Here is a 19832-nt window from a genome sequence, read left to right as displayed (position 1 = left end):
CAAGTAGCCTGTCTGACCCAAATGATGCAGAATCTGTCTGTGGAGCATAGGGCCTTAGCCTGATCCCATCAGCAAGTACAGACAGAGCTGGCTGAGACAGTTAAGGCTTCCCGGGGTGCCTCCTCTGCATCTAGCACTAAGGATGGCGATGTGTCTGATGTTTCTTTGCACTTAGCCTTCTGTTAAACTACCTAAATTATGTGTGTTTAGGGAGAGTTGCAAGTTACTGTTTTCCCTTAGACCCCGGTCTTCGGGAGATGAGAGTCAACGGGTGAGTATAATTATATCTTTACTGAGAGAGGGTCAGAAGTCTTGGGCTTTCTCTCTACCCCTGACCGCCCCGGAGAGAATGTCTGTGGAAGGGTTCTTTGAGGCCCTGGGGCTGATTTATGATGAACCGGACTGAGTCAGATTGGCAGAGGATACGATTATGGGTCTCTCTCAGGGAAAGCTCTCTGCCGAATAGTACTGTTCGGAATTTAGGCGATGGTCTCCGGAGGTGTCCTGGAACTACTCTGTGCTCAGGTGCCAATTCTGGAGGGAGCTATGTGACCATCTTAAGGATGCTCTGGCCCTCCATCCACCGCCCAGTTCTCTGGAGGAGGCAATGAAGCAGGCTGTCCGTATGGATCGGAGACTATGGGAAAGGGGAGTCATGCAATGGGAGACCCCTTTGATCCCAGTCAAGCCAGAGTTTGTGCCTCAAGCTAAACCTATGTAGGTAGGGGCCACCACCTTCAAGAAAAGAGAGAGGAGATGGTGACGGGAAAGCAAGCTATGTTTCTATTGTGGGTCTCCGGAACATTGGAAGAAGGACTGCCCCTCCTGCCCTCCGACCTCTAAGATGTCAGGAAACGCCTGTCGAGGAGATTACCCAGACTCTCAGGTACATTTTTCCTCATTTCTTTTTTTTTTTTTTTTTTTTTAATAAACCGTCTTTACTAAACAATAAACAAAGAGTACAAAAATTGTACAAAAACATCAGAAAAAAATCCAACAGATTTTCACTGTACTTTGAGCACTAGACAGTGTGTTATAACTATAACCAACTTCTCCCCCAACCCCACCCTAGCACACATCCATATCGTCATAAAGTAACATCAATCAAGCCTAACAAGGGTTCTGCATCAATTTGCTCTCTCATGTACCAGTCTGTAAATTGGAAGCAACCATGAATCGCCTGGCGTATCGACAATGTCTGGGTATTAATAAAAGAAGACCAAGTAAGGAAAAAATGTTTAGTGTATTTCTCTTTATTCAAAATGGACTCTATCCAGTCCATCTTAAATAGATAAGTTACCTTCTTAGTAATTAAACTCAAAGAGGGGGTATTACGCTGTGCCCATAGATGTAAAATACTTTTACAGAAAGCCTCACCAAGTGATCTTGTGGAAGAATATTGAATATGGCCCACTCCGGAGAAAGAGAGATTAATACACCAAAGGTATTACTTTGATGTTCTTTTCCTCATTTCTTAAAGTACTGCTGAAAGTCGAACTTGGTGTTGAGAACCATTTTGCGCCCACTTCAGCTTTTCTGGACTGTGGGTCATCTGTGAACTTGGTTGACTCAAAATTGGTGGCCAGCTGTAAGTTAGGGACAGTTAGATTGAAGAGACTTCCATGAATGTTGTGGCTATTGACTCTACCCCTTCACCAAAAACGGTATCAATTTTGTTTCTGAAGAGTTCATCCTCAAGGCGGGGGCTGTACACCAGGAGCGCATTTCATGTTTTATCTTGGACAATCTTAAGGCGGGGATTGTGTTGGGGTTTCCCTGGTTACAACTGCACAACCTGGTAATTGACTGGGAGCCCCGGGATATTGTTAAATGGGGACCTAATTGTTCCAAAGATTGATTTGTTTCTGTATCTGTGTTATCCGTTGGTCTGGAGGGTATTCCGGAGTACCTGTGATAGGGAGAGGGTTAAATTAACCCTTCACGGTTGATCCAGTGATTTCCAAATTATTCCACAGAGTGTTGCTAGCAACTCAAATGACCACATGGAGACGGGGGTCTCTGTACGGGAGGATCAAGACAGATCACTAGTCCCATTTATTTTAGTCACTTCTTTTATAATATTTTGCATAATTATGCAAAGTTCTCAACTACCAATAGCATCATGGTAATGCTTCACTTTATAAGCCAATAATATTGCAAGAAAACCAGAAACTACATATATGTGTTAGCTCTATGCTAGACAAGGCGGGATTCCCAGAGTGGACCCTCTGGACCATGGCACCGAGGGGCCCTGGACGAGCAATCAGGTGGACCCGACCCCTATACAGGGACCTTTAGGAGCAGGTCCAGGGGTTCGAATGCCACAGCAGCCGGAACCAAGAGGGGCGGCTCGGAATGGAGTACAGAGACAAACACAGGAAAGCAGGACTGAAGTAGGACTGCCGGAGTAGACACGAGTAGGCAGGACTGGAATAAGACAGCAGGTGGTAACATGGGTAGGCAGGACTGAAGTCAGACAGCAGGCACGTACACAGGTAGGCAGGACTGGAGTCAGACAGCAGGTACAGACACAGGTAGGCAGGACTGGAGTCAGACAACAGGTACGGACACGGGTAGGCAGGACTGGAATCAGACACCAGGTACGGACACGGGTAGGCAGGACTGGAATCAGACAACAGGTACGGGCACAGGTAGGCAGGACTTGAGTCAGACAGCAGGTCTGCAAGGATACACAAAGCAATAAGTGGGTGGCAACCTAATACAAGGCAAGACCACAGGACCTAGAATGCTGTTACTACAACAGCGATCAGGCGCCTCCCTTATGGGAGGGCAGCCTGATATACACGTAGCTGTGCCCCATTGGTCCGGCAGTGCTTCCGGGTCAGGGCACCGCCGGAGATGAGATCAGAGACGGTGAGCAGGCCGCGGCCTACTGCGCATGCGCAGGGCCTCTAATGACGTGACCGGCCGCGGGCCAGTCAGAGGAGGACATCGACGCCGGAGCTGGAGGGAGTGAGGCTGCGGCGTGAGGTCAGTGTGAGCGCGCGCGACGGGGGGCCTGGCGTGTTGCGTGTCTGGAGACACGGGAACCATGACAATATGTCCATATCCAAATAACATAGAAAGTAGTAAAATGGCATATTCTTCAGAGTAGTGCACCCCCGGGTCCCTTATCTTGTACCTGATGAGGAAAAGTCTGGTTTCATGACAGCCTGAACTTTTACCCCAATTACAAAAATTTATCTTAAAGCAACAAAAATGGAGAAACGAAACCTTCATAGAATGGAGAAAATGAAACTTCAGCTTTGATTTTAGTTTTAACCCTTCACACCTGAAGGACTTTGAGGATGTTTTCTCTGAATTTTACCACCGCACTGCCCATGTGATTGTACCATAGACCTGGTTCCTAATGCTAAATTGCCCAAGGCCCGTTTGTATCACCTCTCTGGTCAGGAGCGAGCTGCCATGAAAGGGTACATCTCTGAGAGTCTCCGTAAGGGACACATTCGTCCCTCTGTTTCCTCTGTGGCAGCAGGGTTCTTTTTTGCAAAAAAAAAAAAGGACGGTGGTTTGCGCCCATGCTTCGATTTTCGAGAGTTAAATAAGATTACTGTGAGGAATACTTACCCCCTTCCACTTATCCCTGATCTTTACAATAAATTGTCTGTGGCAAAATGGTTTTCCAAGTTGGATCTCCGAGGGGCATATAACCTTATCGGTGTGCGGGAGGGGGATGAGTGGAAAACTGCTTTTCTAAATTCTGAGGGGCTGTTTGAGTATTTGGTTATGCCCTTTGGTCTGACTAATGCGCTGGAAGTTTTCCAGAATTTCATTAACCAAGTTTTCTCTGACTTTATTGGGTGTTTTATGGTGGTTTATCTGGACGATATTCTAATTTACTCTTGAGCTTGGGTCACCTTTGTGCAATTCTCCAGAGGCTCCAGGAGAACTCTCTGTTTGCGAAACTGGAGAAGTGCTCATTTTTTGTTCAGGAACTATCTTTTTTAGGATTCATCTTGTCTGCTGATGGGTTTCGTATGGACCCTAGAAAGGTTCAGGCCATTGTTGATTGGGAATCCATGCAAAGAGAAGAGGTCGCACTCATCGAGATTGAAGTTTCACTGATTTATTGACATATCATGAACATGTCAAGTCGGGGGAGTGACATAAGGAGTGCAAGAAACCCTGACCCGTTGAAGCGCTCGAGCAGCGCGAAATGGCCATTGTCAGCCTTTCTTGCACTCCTTATGTCACTCCCTCGACTTGACATGTTCATGATATGTCAATAAATCAGTGAAACTTCAATCTCGATGAGTGCGACCTCTTCTCTTTGCATGGATTCCCAGGATTGACTGTTTCCAGGTCTGGCACCCGAGATTCCCAGCTGCTGGGCTTCTGCATGCCGCACATCATTTGAAGTCACACGGTAACAGCGGTGCCGTCCGCTTTTTATCTTGACCATTGTTGATTGGGTACAACCCAAAGATCTGAAAGGTCTTCAGCATTTCTTAGGGTTCGCTAATTATTATCGGAAGTTTATTAGGGGGTTCTCGCAGGTGGTCAAACCCCTCACGAATCTGAAAAAGGGGCTCATATCAAAAATTGGTTGGCCTCAGCCGTAGCGGCGTTCTCCTTGTTAAAAAAATGATTCATGTCTGCCCCTGTGTTGATTCAGCCAGATCCGTCTGAACCATTTATTGTTGAGTTGGGTGCCTCAGAGGTGGGGGTGGGGGCAGTGTTGTCCCAGGGTCCTGCCACCCTTAACAATTTAAACCCTGTGCCTTCTTTTCTAAGAAATTCTCGCTGGCAGAGAGAAATTATGATGTTGGTAACCACGAGTTGCTAGCCATTAAATTGGCTTTTGAGGAAAAGAGGCATTTTTTGGAGGGGGCGGTCCATCGAATCACGGATCACAAGAATTTGGCCTACATTGAGTCTGCCAAAAGGTTGATTCCTAGGCAAGTGAGGTGGTCACTTTTTTTTTCACGATTCCTGGTCTCTATCACTTTTCGGCCTGGCTCCAAAAATGTCAAGGCTGATGCCTTATCTCATAGTTTGGAGCCAATATCACCTCCCGAACCTTCATTCTTGGACATGGTGTGGTTGTGGCTGGGATTTCCACGGTACTAGAGTGGGAGATTCGTGAGGCCCAGTCTCTTGCTCCTTCTTCTAGGCCTGTCAATAAGCTTTTTGTGCCTGTTCAGTTTCAACTTGGTGCGGGAATTTCACGACTCAGCTCTGAGAGGGCATTCGGGAATCTCGGCCACCAGTAGTGCCATCGCTGTCTGTAGTGTGTCTGCCTGTGAGGTATGTGCTCGTGCTAAAAACTCCAATAACCGGCCGACCGGGGAGTTGGTGCCTTTGCCAATTCCAGATAGACCAAGGACTCATATGTCCATGGATTTTATCACCAATATTCTTCCTTCTAATGGTAATATGGTCATTTGGGTGGTTGTGGACAGATTTAGCAAGTAGGCACATTTTATGCCTTTAACAGCTTTGCCCAATACTGTCAGCTTTACCTTATCTAAATTGTTTGTGAAACATGTGGTACGGTTGCATGGTGTGCTTGAAAATGTGGTTTCGGATGGGGGGTACAGTTTGTATCCAAATTTTGGAGGGCTCTCTGTAAAATGTTGGGTATTTCTTTGCCCTTTTCGTCCATACAACCATCCGGAGACAAATAGTCAGACTGAGAGGACCAATTAGTCCCTAGAACAAATTGTACGATGTCTGACCACAGCACGGCAGGATCATTGGTGTTCTTCTTTGCCTTTGGCTGAATTTACCTTTAACAACCGCATTAATCAGTCCACGGGCACCTCACTTTTTTCTGCAATTGCAGTTTTCACCCTCATTTTGGGGAATTTTCTCATTTGGATTTGGGGTGTCCGGGGGCTGATCTTGCTATCCGGCGGTTGGGGGAGGTGTGGAGGGAGGTCCAGAGGAAGATTGGGGAGGCTCAGGGCAAGTATAAATTTTTTGCTGACAAAAAATGATTTGTGGGGTCTGCATTCCAGTTTGGGGATAAGGTATGGTTGTCTACCAGGAATACAAGACTTAAAGTTCCCTCTGCCAACTTGGGGCCTAAATTCATTGGCCATTATTAGATTATGGAAGTGGTCAATCCTGTGGCTTTCCATCTGCGCCTTCCATGGTCTGTATGGATCCCCAACATGTTCCTTAAATCTCGTTTGAAACCACTAGGGTCTTCCCTAGAGGTGTCTTCATCTCCCCCGCCTCCTGTCCCGGTGGATGGCCAGACTGAGTGTGAGGTGGAACGAATTGTAGATTCCAGTATGGTCTGCCTTTCATTTCAATATCTGGTTCATTGGAGGGGGTTACGGTCCTGAGGACCGGTCGTGGGTTCCGGCGCGATCAGTCCATGCGGATCGGTTGGTCCGGGCCTTTTATGCCTGGTACCCTGGGAAACCTGGGGGTCCAGTGGCCCCCCTTGAGAGGAGGGTACTATCATGATCCAGGTCTGGGTTTGCGTTCTGCTTTTTGTTCCCCAGCCTCGTCATGTGGGGCTAAATCAGCGATCTGTCACATGACAGTTATGTCCCCCCTGGGACAATGTAATAAAGTTAAAAAAAGTGTAAAAATAATTTTAAAAAAATCGCTAAATAAATTAAAAAAAAAATATTCCCTAATAAATTCATATTTTGGAAATAAAAAAAAAAACAATAAAAGTACACATATTTGGTATCACCACGTCCGTAACGACCCGCCCTATAAAACTGTCCCATTAGTTAACCCCTTTAGTGAACCCCTTAAAAAATAAAAATAAAAAAACGAAGCAAAAAATAATGATTTATTATCATACCGCCGAACAAAGAGTGCATTCTGCATCCCAAAAATCGGAATAAAAAGCGATCAAAAGATGTCATGTGCCCGAAAATGATACCAATAAAAACGTCAACTCGTCCCGCAAGAAATAAGACCTCACATGACTCGGTGGGTCAAAATATGGAGAAATTATAGATCTCAGTATGTGGTAATGCAAAAACTATTTTTACAATAAAAAGCGTCTTTTAGCATGTGACAGCTGCCAAACATAAAAACCGCCATAAATAGTAAATCAACCCCCCCATTATCACCCCATTAGTTAGGGAAAAATAAAAAAATTAAAAGAAAATGTATTTATTTCCATTTTCCCATTAGGGTTAGGGTTAGGGCAAGGGTTAGGGCTAGGGTTAGGGCTGAGATTAGGGTTAGGGGTGTGTTGGGGTTAGGGTTGGAGTTAGAATTGGGGGGTTTCCACTGTTTGGGCACATCAGGTACTCTCCAAATGCAACATGGCGACAGATCTCAATTCCATCCAATTCTGCGTTGAAAAAGTCAAATGGTGCTCCTTCCCTTCCAAGCTCTGCCATGCGCCCAAATAGTGTTTTACCCCCACATATAGGGCATCAGCCTGCTCAGGACAAATTGCAAAACAACTTTTGGGGTCCAATTTCTCCTGTTACCCTTAGGAAAATAAAAAATTGGGGGCAAAAATATCATTTTGGTGGAAAAAAATGATTTTTTTTTATTTTCACTCCCGGGTGTTATAAACTTCTGTGAAGCACTTGGGGGTTCAAAGTGCTCACCACACATCTAGATAAGTTCCGTGGGGGGTCTAGTTTCCAAAATGTGATCATTTGTGGGGGTTTCCACCGTTTAAGTACATTAGGGGCTCTCCAAAGGCAACATGACACCCGCAGACCATTGCATCAAAGTCTGCATTGCAAAGCGTCACTACTTCCCTTCCGAGCTCCGACGTGTGCCCATACAGTAGTTTTCTCCCACATATGGGGTATCAGCGTACTCAGGACAAATTGGACAACAACTTTTGGGGTCCAATTTCTCCTGTTACCCTTGGGAAAATAAAAAAATGGGGACTAAAACATCACGTTTGCTGAAAAAATCCAATTTTTTTATTTTCACACCCGGGCGTTATAAACTTCTGTGAAGCACTGGGGGGTTCAAAGTGCTCACCACACATCTAGATAAGTTCCTTGGGGGGTCTAGTTTCCAAAATGGTGTCATTTGTGGGGGGTTTTCACTGTTTTGGTACATCAGGGGCTTTCCAAACGCGACATGGTGTCTGATCTCAATTCCAGCCAAAAACGTCAAATGGCGCTGCCTCCCTTCCGAGCTCTGCCATGCGCCCAAATAGGCGTTTACACCCACATATGTGGTATCAGCGTACTCAGGAAAAATTGCACAATAACTTTTAGGGTCCTTTTACTCTTGGGAAAATAAAAATTGGGGGTGAAGAGACCATTGTTGTGGAAAAAATATGATTTTTTAATTCTACCACTGTACGTTATAAACTTCTGTGAAGCCCTTGTGGGTTCAAAGTTCTCACCACAAATCTAGATAAGTTCCTTGGGGGGTCTAGTTTCCAAAATGGGGTCACTTGTGGGGGGTTTCCACTGTTTAGGTACATCAGGGGCTATCCAAACGTGACATGGCGTCCGATCAGAATTCCAGCCAATTTTGCATTGAAAAAGTCCAACGGCGCTCCTTCCCTTCTGAGCTCTGCTATGCACCGAAACAGTGGTTCCCCCCCATATCAGGTATCAGCGTACTCAGGACAAACTGCACAATTACTTTTGCGGTCCAATTTCTCCTGTTACCCTTGGTAAAATAAAAAAAATTGAACCTGAAGTATTTTTTTTGTGAAAAAAGTTAAATGTTCATTTTTTTTAAATATTCAAAAAATTCCTGTGACGCACCTGAAGGGTTAATAAACTTCTTGTATGTGGTTTTGAGCACCTTAGGGGGTGCAGTTTTTAGATTGGTGTCACTTTTGGGTATTTTCTATCATATAGACCCCTCAAAGTGGCTTCAAGTGTGATGTGGTCCGTAAAAATAAAATGGTGAAGCAAAAATGAGAAATCGCTGGTCAACTTTTAACCCTTATAACTTCCTAACAAAAAAAAATTTTGGTTCCAAAATTGTGCTGATGTAAAGCAAACATGTGGGAAATGTTACTTACTAAGTTTTTTGTGTGTCGTATCTCTGTGATTTAAGGGCATAAAAATTCAAAGTTGGAAAATTGCGAAATTTTCAAAATTTTCGCCAAATTTCCATTTTTTTCACAAATAAACGCAAGTTATTTGAATGAAATTTTACCACTAACATGAAGTACAATATGTCACGAGAAAACAATGTCAGAATCACCAGGATCCATGGAAGCGTTTCAGAGTTATTACCTCATAAAGGGACAGTGGTCAGAATTGTAAAAATTGGCCTGGGAGTTAACGTGCAAACCACCCTTGGTACTGAAGGGGTTAAAGAACATCTCCGCCAGGCACAAGAGGCTCAGGCCAGGGTCTACAACCGGTCAGCAAGAGTGAGGCAGTGCAATCTGGGAGACCGAGTTCTTGTGCTAATCCCAACGGTGGAGAGTAAGTTCTTGGCCAAGTGGCAAGGGCCGTATGGGGTGGTGGAGAAGCTTGGAGACGTAAACTACAAGATCCACCAACCCGGGAGACGAAAGCCATACCAGGTTTACCATGTCAACCTCATCAAGCCGTGGCAAGATAGAGAGTCAGCGGTAAACTCCATGCCTGTTGGGCAACCTAGAAGGGGAGGTTGGAGCGGTTACCATAGCGGAGACGCTATCGAAGGCCCAGAAACAGCAGTGCCGGGAGTTACTACAGAAAAACAGGGACCTGTTTTCAGAATTTCCGGGGTGAATGAAGATTGTGGAGCACGAAGTTCTGGCCGAGCCACATGTGCGGGTGAACGTGAAGCCGTATCGAATTCCTGAGGCCCGTCGAGAAGTAATCTCCAAGGAGGTGCAGCACATGTTGAAGCTCGGGGTCATTGAAGAATCCAACAGCGGCTGGTCAAGTCCGATTGTCCTGGTCCCAAAACCTGATGATGAATGGAGGTTCTGCAACGATTACCGGAAGCTGAATGAGGTCTCCAAGTTCGACGCTTATCCCATGCCACGCGTTGATGAGCTCATCGAGAGACTTGGACCTGCCAGGTACATAACCACCTTGGATCTGACAAAAGGATATTGGCGGATCCCCATGGCACAGGAAGCCAGGGCGAAGACAGCATTTTCTACACCAGATGGGTGCTTCCAGTATGTCCGGATGCCGTTTGGCCTGCAGGGAGCACCGGCAACCTTCCAGAGGGCTATCGATAGAATCCTTGCACCTCATAAGCTATACGCTGCCGCGATATTGTCATCTTTACTCCGGACTGGGAGACTCACCTGGAAAAGGTCCAAGCAGTGTTTGATGCACTAGGAGAGGCGGGGTTTACAATAAACCCGAAGAAGTGTGCCTTAGGTAAAGAAGAAGCCAAGTACCTCGGATATGTAGTGGGGTGTGGCGAGATCAAACCCAAATCAATAAAGTGGAGCTAATTCAAACATGGCCAAAGCCACTCTCCAAAAAACAAGTTAAGTCCTTTCTGGGGATCGTGGGATACTACAGAAGGCCCATCCCAAACTTCGCCACAATGGCTGCACCTCTAACTGATCTGCTTAAGGGGACAAAGTCAGTGTTGGTCAGACGGTCCAAAGAGGCGGAGTCAGCCTTCCAAGAGATGAAAGGGGCTCTATGAAAGCAGCCCGTTCTGGTGGTCCCAAACTTTAAAAAAGAGTTCATCCTTCAGACAGATGCCTCAGATGTCGGGGTAGGTGCAGTCCTCTCCCAGGAGATACATGGGGAGGAGCATCCTATCCTCTACCTGAGTAGGAAGCTATCTTCATGAGAAAAGAATTAGTCGTAGAGAAGGAGTGTTTGGCCATAAAGTGGGCAGTGGATACGTTATGGTACTATCTGGTGGGACGCAAGTTTAGATTAATATCCGACCATGCCCCACTCAGGTGGATGAGGGAAACAAAGGGTAAGAATGCTAGGGTCGCCCGTTGGTTCTTAGCCCTGCAAGACTTCAACTTCCATGTAGAGCAAAGGGCTGGGAAACTACATGGTAATGCCGATGCCCTCTCAAGAATTCCTTGCCTGGTAGGTGAAAGTGCCAAGCCCCATGGCTTTAGGCAGAGGGGGGAGGTGGCATGGCAAAGGGCTGTGTAGTCGATGGGAGATATGTGTCTCATAAATTGCTTGTCTCCATAATGTAAAGCGTAACAGATATTGCTGTGTTGTTATTGTTTTGCAAGGACCTCTGCTGAGGTCACAGTCACATGATCAGTCAGCTGCTGGGTTCGTGGGTGTGACTTCACCCTTATAATGTGGCCTGCTCCTGAACCAGGTAGCTGTATGTGGGGAGGACTATACCTCCCATGTGTGCTGAGACTCTCGCTCCGAGACTGAAACCACAGACGTTTATGTTTTTGTTTGCCTAAGGCTACTTTCACACATCAGGTTTTCGGTGTCAGGCGCGATCCGGCGTCGTGCCGGAATGCCGGATCCGGCAAATGTTTTGTAAAACCTGATGTGCCGGATCCGGTTTTCTGCCGGATCCGTCTTGTTCTTGACAGACAAAACCGGATCCGTCTCATCCGGTTCATCCGTTTTTCTATCCGTTTTTCGACGGATTACGCCGGATCTGGTTTTTAAAATTGACCCTTGTGGCCTTCCGAACGGGATTGGCTACTGGAAAACTATATATAGCATGTTCCTACAGCCCTTCTTTGACAGGTTGTAGAGAAGAAAGTGCAGGTTGGAGAGAAGAGCAAGTTACTGGCGAAGATGGATGTTGTCATTGGAAATATTACCACTAGAAGTTCTGTGACGGTTTCAGGGACAATTTTCCACTATACTTTATGTCACCTCAAGGCAGAGTACACTGGGATGACAGAGTGTGAAAGATTTGTGCCCTAAACTTGTGTACCTTCTGGACCAACAGTATATACCTTTGCCAACCAAAGTTGGCTATCTTGTCATGGTCTTACTATTTTTAGCTTTAGGCCACAGGTGTGTACCTGGTTGTGTTTTATGCAAAGTATTTCACCTTTTAACAAAAGTTGTGTACATTGTTAGGAAATCACCAACAATAAACACAACTTTTTAGGTGAAATACTTTGCTTCAAACACAACCAGGAACACAACTATGGCAAAAAGCTAAAATTTACCCACAGTTATATACCTGGTTTTGAATACCTTTTTACCTTTGAAATACCCTGTATTTAACCTTTTTTTTAAACATAGTTCGCCGCAGAAAGAAATGACAGACAACCATTGTGAAACGATAATTTAACTTTTATTTAAAATTTTTTTTTTTTGTAAAATGTTTTTAAAGTGCAAAAGACTTTTTTAATAAAGGTTTTAAACCCAATGGGCATTTTTATTAAAAAACACACATTACAAATCTGTGTAGTGTGGGGTGGAAATACTGCTGGAGGGGCTGCGGGACACTTCGACACTGGGTGTGTGGAGAGAGGACTGGGATCGTGGTGGGGAAGGAACAGTTAGAGGTGAAGGTGTGGAAAAAGCTACAGAATGGGTGGACATGTGGGAGGCAGAAGAGGTGGTGGGCGGTGGAGTGGAGGGTTGGGCAGGGACTGTAGGAGCAGATGATGTTGATGGAAAGTTGTATGGGGAAGGAGTTTGGTACGGGGAAGGAGTTTGGGACGGGGAAGGAGTTTGGTATGGGGCAGGTTGCTGGAAGTGGGGAGATGTCTGGTACTGGGGAGGTTGCTGGTACTGGTGAGGTTGCTGGTATGTAATAGGAGGGGGAGGATGGAAAGTGGCTGGAGGGGGTGCAGATGTAATAGGAGGGGGAGGATGGAAAGTGGCTGGAGGGGGTGCAGATGTAATAGGAGGGGGAGGATGGAAAGTGGCTGGAGGGGGTGCAGGTGGAGGAACTACAGTGGTGGGAGGTGGAGGTTGGGAGGTAACCTGCTGTAGAGCACCGTGGCACGAATGCATTACATGCATCTGCTGGGTAGGAGATAGTGTTGCCATGCGCTCCACAACAGACCTGAAAAAGGTGTGGTTTGGCGAAGATCTTGCTTCTGAATGCATGGTTTGCAGAAGTGTCTTCACCTCCAGAATGCTGGAGTTGATCTGCTGAAAGCCTGCGGAGATTTGCTCTGACAAGACTTTTAGACAGTTCTGGAAAGATGCATTCAGATGCAAGAACTCTTGCGCATAACTCTTTTCCTGACCCCTCTGCCGCTGCCGCCCAGTACCCGCAGGTGTACTAGAGGTGGCAGGGGCAGAAGGGTGGGGTAAAGGGAAAGCGATCTCCTCACCAGCAGCTTCATGTAATGTAGGCGGCCACGATGCTCCTGTGCTGGTGGATGGGACAGATGGGTCGAATGTGTGGGAAGGCTGGGAAGGTGCAGATGTACCAGGGCGGTCGAAGTGTCCCTCGGTGCCGGTCTCCTCAGGGATCGCCTCAGAAAGGTCCAATCGTGCAGGCTCCCGAGTGCTGCTCACCGTGCTGTGGAATAAAGAGAAAAAAAAACAATTAAAATACTGACATGGTATGGCCCTGGCTGAAAAAAAAAAGTTACATCTAACATTTTTTTTCACATGTGGTGTGTAATATTTACCTTCTAGTGACCATTGTTTCCCGGAGGAACGACAGGGCTTGTGCGTACTTGTACTTGCTCCTGCGTCCTCCAGATCCACTCGGGGCCCGCATCTCTTTATTGAACTCCTTCTTGAAACGATCCCTCACAGACCGCCACCGATTCACAATTCTGTTCCCTGAAACGAGAAAGGAGTGGTTAGTATACAACATCAGTGTTTCACAAACTCCAGTCCTCATGGTCCCCAGGGGTCATGTTTTCAGGATTTCCATAGTAAATAGAAATCCTGAACACATGATCCGTGGGGACCACGAGGACTGGAGTTCGGGAAACACTGGTTTACATCAAGCAACCGGTACTGTATATACTTACGCTCTTTAATCTGGGCCCGAACATCGAGGTCCTCCCAGCGGCCCACAAGGAGCGAACAGATTTCCTCCCAGAGTCGTCGGGTAACGATAAGGTCAGTGTGGCGGCGGTCAGCCATATTCCAGAGCGGCTCCCTTTCTCTGACGAGATCGATGAGGTGGTCCACATCGAGTCCTCCATCCTCACCGTCAGAGTCGGGAGCACGCTGTGAAGGCTGTTAAAGAAAAAGACAAAAATAACATAATTAGCCTCCACAAAAGAAATGAAATAAAAAGTGCAAAAAAACAAAGCAAAAATATTTATACTTACACGCTGGTGACCGCCGCGTTGCTGTCGCCGACGACCCTGGGAGGCACTGCGAGGACCTCTTGGCCAAGCACCAGATTGGGAAGACTAGAGAAGAAAACAAAAAATGTTATGTCTTTTGTAGGCATTTGTTTGCTGTGTGTGGTCTGCAGAACATTGTTTTCTATGTGTTGTGTGTAGTGTGATGTTGTGTTTCTGCGTTTGATGCAAAAAACTTACCAATTGTGAGCCCACTCCAGGTGTCTGTCCACCCCTTCCTTCTTCTTCTGGGAGCTCCTCTTCATCTTGTGATTCCTGTTTTGAAATAAAAGGCAATGAATAGACATATATTACAGAGATGATGGATTTTGGAAATAAAAACTTACCGTCAAACGCTGACGATGCGAGGGAGGGCTCCCAGAAGAAGATGTGCTGTCCTGTTGATGGCCAGACTCCATGGCTGTGGGTATTGCTGCTGCTGTTGCTGCTGCCAGTGATGCCATTTCTGCTGCTGCTGCTGCTGCATCTCTTGGGCGGCTGTTGAATAAAGAGAAACAAAGGGCCAATGAATATCTTGATATTCCATGGCCCTAGTTTGGAGGAACGGGGGATTTGATAATTACCGTCTCTCATCTGCTGCTGGACTCCCCTCCTCAGCATGTTCCATTTGCTGCTCCATTTGGGGTGGTGGTGGTGCTGATGGTGCTGCAGTGGTCTCCTGCCTTCTCCTGCTGCGCTTGGTTGCTTTCTTGGGTGGCATGTTGGGTGTGGCTGTGGGTCCCACTGTCTTGCTTTTATATATGTCTTGTGGGCAGAGCTACTGAGCATGCTCAGACCAAAAAAACCAGATCCGGCCACCGGATCCGGCTTTCGCCGGATCAGGCGCATTGCGGTGCTCATAGGCTTTCATTGTGTGAAAAAGCCGGACGCGCCGGATCCGGCGTGTCCGGCTTTTTCGCCGGAGACAAAAAACGTTACAGTAGCCGTTTTTTCCAGACGCCGGATCGCGACACATTGCCGGATCCGGCGAAAACCGGATGAAACGCATGGCCATCCGGCGCGATCCGGCGCAAATGCAAGTCAATGGGGGGGAAACCGGATCCGGCATTGCATTTCGCCGGATCCGGTTTCTGTCAAAAGCGCCGGATTGCGCCTGACGGCGAAAACCTGATGTGTGAAAGAGGCCTTAGCTGGAGGCTATTTTTGGTGATATGCTGATTTATGGCTTATGACACAAATAAACCTCATGAACTTTGGAAGAACCTGTCTCATGATTGTCTCCCGCTGCACCTGAGCGAGTCACATCCCTACAATATATATATTATATATATATACTGCTTAAAAAAATAAAGGGAACACTTAAACAGCACAATGTACTAAGATGTGTTCCCTTTATTTTTTGAGCAGTATTTTTTGAGCAGTGCCTTGCGAAAGTATTCGGCCCTCTGGAACTTTTCAACCTTTTCCCACCTCTCATGCTTCAAACATAAAGATACCAAATGTTAGTTTTTGGTGAAGAATCAACAACAAGTGGGATACAGTTGTGAAGTTGAACGAAATTTGTTGGTTATTTTACATTTTTGTGGAAATACAAAAACTGAAAAGTGGGGCATGCAATATTATTCGGCCCCTTTAACTTAATACTTTGTTGCGCCATCTTTTGCTGCGATTACAGCTGCAAGTCGCTTGGGGTATGTCTCTATCAGTTTTGTACATCGAGAGACTGAAATTCTTGCCCATTCTTCCTTGGCAAACAGCTCTAGCTCAGTGAGGTTGGATGAAGATAGTTTGTGAACTGCAGTTTTCAGCTCTTTTCACAGATTCTCGATTGGATTCAGGTCTGGACTTTGACTTGGCCTTTCTAACACCTGGATACGTTTATTTGTGAACCATTCCATTGTAGATTTTGCTTTATGTTTGGGATCATTGTCTTGTTGGAAGACAAATCTCCGTCCCAGTCTGAGGTCTTTTGCAGACTCCAACAGGTATTCTTCAAGAATGGTCCTGTATTTGGCTCCATCCAACTTCCCATAAATTTTAACCAGCTTCCCTGTCCCTGCTGAAGAAAAGCAGGCCCAAGCCATGATGCTGCCACTGCCATGTTTGACAGTGGGGATGGTGTGTTCAGGGTGATGAGCTGTGTTGTCTTTACGCCAAACATATCGTTTGGCATTATTGCCAAAAAGTTCGATTTTGGTTTCATCTGACCAGAGCACCTTTTTCCACATGTTTGGTTTGTCTCCCAAGTGGCTTGCTGCAAACTTTAAACGACACTTTTTATGGATATCTTTGAGAAATGACTTTCTTCTTGCCACTCTTCCATAAAGGCCAGATTTGTGCAGTGTACGACTAATTGTTGTCCTATGGACAGACTGTCCCACCTCAGCTGTAGATCTCTTCAGTTCATCCAGAATGATCATGAGCCTCTTGGCTGCATCTCTGATCAGTCTTCTCTTTGTTTGAGATGAAAGTTTAGAGGGACGGCTGAGTCTTGGTAGATTTGCAGTGGTATGATACTCCTTCCATTTCAATATGATCAATATGATCATTTGCACAGTGCTCCTTGGGATGTTTAAAGTTTTGTAAATCATTTTTGTATCCAAATCCGGCTTTAAACTTCTCCACAACAGTATCACGGACCTGCCTGTTGTGTTCCTTGGTCTTCATTGTGCTCTCTGTGCACCAAACAGAACCCTGAGACTATCACAGAGCAGAGGTGCATTTATACGGAGACTTGATTACACAAGTGGATTATATTAATCATCATTAGTCATTTAGGACAACATTGGATCATTCAGAGATCCACAATGAACTTCTGGAGTGAGTTTTTTTTTTTGCACTGAAAGTAAAGGGGCCGAATAATATTGCACGCCCCAGTTTTCAGTTTTTGAATTTCCACAAAAATGTAAAATAACTAATAAATTTCGTTCACAATTGTGTCCCACTTGTTGTTGATTCTTCACCAAAAATTTACATTTGGTATCTTTGTGTTTGAAGCATGATATGTGGGAAAAGGTTGAAAAGTTCCAGGGGGCCGAATACTTTCCCATGGCACAAGCGAAAAAAAGATCTGCACCTCCTAATTTGAACACTTGAAAGCTGCGAAAACTGCATAATATAGACAAAAAAGAACACAGCAGAACATGTGCATGAATCTAGGTCATGTGAAAACACAGAAAAACATTAAAAACATTCAATTTATATTAAACTTCTTTCTCAAAATTTTCCAAAAAATTTTTTCACATTTTTTTTTTACTTACAGTAATAGATGAAAAATGAAGGTTCTTAGTGCACAAATTAGCCAATTTATGTAGGCCCATCAACCACAGCAAGGTGACCTCCCTCTGATGGGTGCCTGCTCTACAATATAAGCCACTTCTGGGCCACCAGCCAACAATTTTGGACAAACATGTCACTACCAGGCTAAGCCTACAATTTATGGGCAGGTAGAGCTGATCAAGGCACCTGCAAGGCCAATGGGAGGAGTGCAAGATCAGACTGGAGGCAGCCAGCATCCAGTAATTAAATAAGAAAAAAATGATCAGCACCTCCTAAGGCCTCTTTCACACTTCAGTTTTTTGCATCAGTTCAAATCCGCCAAAAAGTCAGACAAGCGGATCCGTTCTCAACTGATGTGAACGGATGGCACAGGATCCGTTTTCAGACGGATCCTGAAAATGAGGAAATTTAAAGGAACCGCTGGCCGGGGTGGGGGGGGGAGAGAGAGGGAGAGGGAGAGGGAGAGGGAGAGAGAGAGATTTTTTTTGTCCGGCACCCGGAAAGAATTTCGGGTTAAATCAGTGTCTGGAGGATCCGCCAGGGAAAAAAACGTTGCAAGCTCCGTTTTGAAATCTTTGAGGAAGGTGACGGACAGCAACTTTTGGCGGATCCTAAAAAAAAACGGATGCAACGGACAGCAATCCGTCACAATCCGCCATTAATGGAAGTCAATGGGGAAAAAAAGGATCCTCAAAAGAAAATTGAGGATCTGTTTTTTTCAAAACCTGGCGGATTGTGACTGATTGTAAAAAACTGAAGTGTGAAAGAGGCCTAAGGTGTGTATATATATATATTGTGGCATGGCTAAGGGTTGTATAGTCGATGGGAGATATGTGTCTCAGAGATGGCTTGTCTCCGTAATGTAAGGCATAATGGATATTACTATACCTCTAATGTACTGCAAGGACCTGTGGTGAGGTGACAATCACGTGACGAGTCAGCTGCTGGGTTCGTGGGTGTGGCTACACCCCTATAATGTAGACTCCTCCTGAAACACAGAGCTGTATGTGGGGAGGGACAAGCCTCCTGTGTGTGCTGAGGCTCCTGGACTGAGACTGAAGGAATGGACATTTATGTTTTTTCTTCTTGATCTGAAGGCTGTTTCTTTTGGTGATGTGCTATTTTGGTTTATGAAGCAATAAACCCTATGAACTTTACATGGAACGTGCCTCCTGATTGCCACCCATTGCACCTAAGCGAGTGAAATCCCTACTATATATATATATATATATATCTAATATATAAAGCTCAAAGTGTGTATGTATGTGTGTATGTATGTGTGTATGTATGTGTGTATGTGTGTGTGTGTGTAAGTGTGTATGTCCGGGATAGGCATCCGCACCGTCGCAGCTACAGCCACAAAATTTGGCACAGTCACACGTCTGGACCCCGAGAGCGTCCTAAGCTATGTTGTGAGGCAAAATTTTAACCCTGCGCGTTCCAATTCACCAAACAATTTTGCCCCTATCTACATACTGGGGGAAAAAGTGTGTGCGTGTGAAGCCCCGCCCCTCATTATGATGTCATAATGCCCCTATTTGCATACTGGGGAAACTGTGTGCGTGTCAAGCCCCGCCCCTCATTCTGATGTCACAATGATTGCCATGGCGACGCTGATGTCATCATAGGTTGCAAGCCCCGCCGCCGCTCATTATGATGTCATAATGGTTGACTATGGAATGGAGGATGTGTGATGGGTATATGGGCACTGGACTATGGGATGGAGGATATGTATGACGGGTATATGGGCACGGGACTATGGGATGGCGGATATGTATGATGGGTATATGGGCACGGGACTATGGGATGGCGCATATGTATATGGGCACGGGACTACGGGATGGAGGATGTGTGATGGGTATATGGGCACTTGACTGTGGGATGGAGGATATGTTTGACGGGTATATGGGCACGGGACTATGGGATGGCGGATATGTATATGGGCACGGGACTATGGGATGGAGGATGTGTGATGGGTATATGGGCACTGGACTATGGGATGGAGGATATGTATGACGGGTATATGGGCACGGGACTATGAGATGGCGGATATGTATGATGGGTATATGGGCACGGGACTATGGGATGGAGGATATGTATGATGGGTATATGGGCATGGGACTATGAGATGAAGGATGTGTGATTGGTATATGGGCACTCGACTATGGGATGGCGAATATGTATGATGGGTATATGGGCACGGGCCTATGGGATCGTGGATATGTATGATGGGTATATGGGCACGGGACTATGGGATGGAGGATAATTATAATTTGCTATAACTAACCACAGTTAGTTACTATGCCCGGGCAGCGCCGGGCTCTTCAGCTAGTATATATATATAGCTCTGGCAAAATTTAAGAGACCACTTTCAAATGTTCAGTTTGTCTGATTTTTCTCTTTATAGTTATATTTTTGAGTAAAATGTAAATTGTTGTTTTAGTCTATAAACTTCTGACAACATAGTAACATAGTTATTAAGGTTGAA

The sequence above is a fragment of the Dendrobates tinctorius genome, unplaced genomic scaffold (assembly GCF_039654945.1).
Source record: "Dendrobates tinctorius isolate UK_male_01 unplaced genomic scaffold, ASM3965494v1 ptg000015l, whole genome shotgun sequence".
Taxonomy (NCBI): domain Eukaryota; kingdom Metazoa; phylum Chordata; class Amphibia; order Anura; family Dendrobatidae; genus Dendrobates; species Dendrobates tinctorius.
This window is presented reverse-complemented; position numbering follows the sequence as displayed.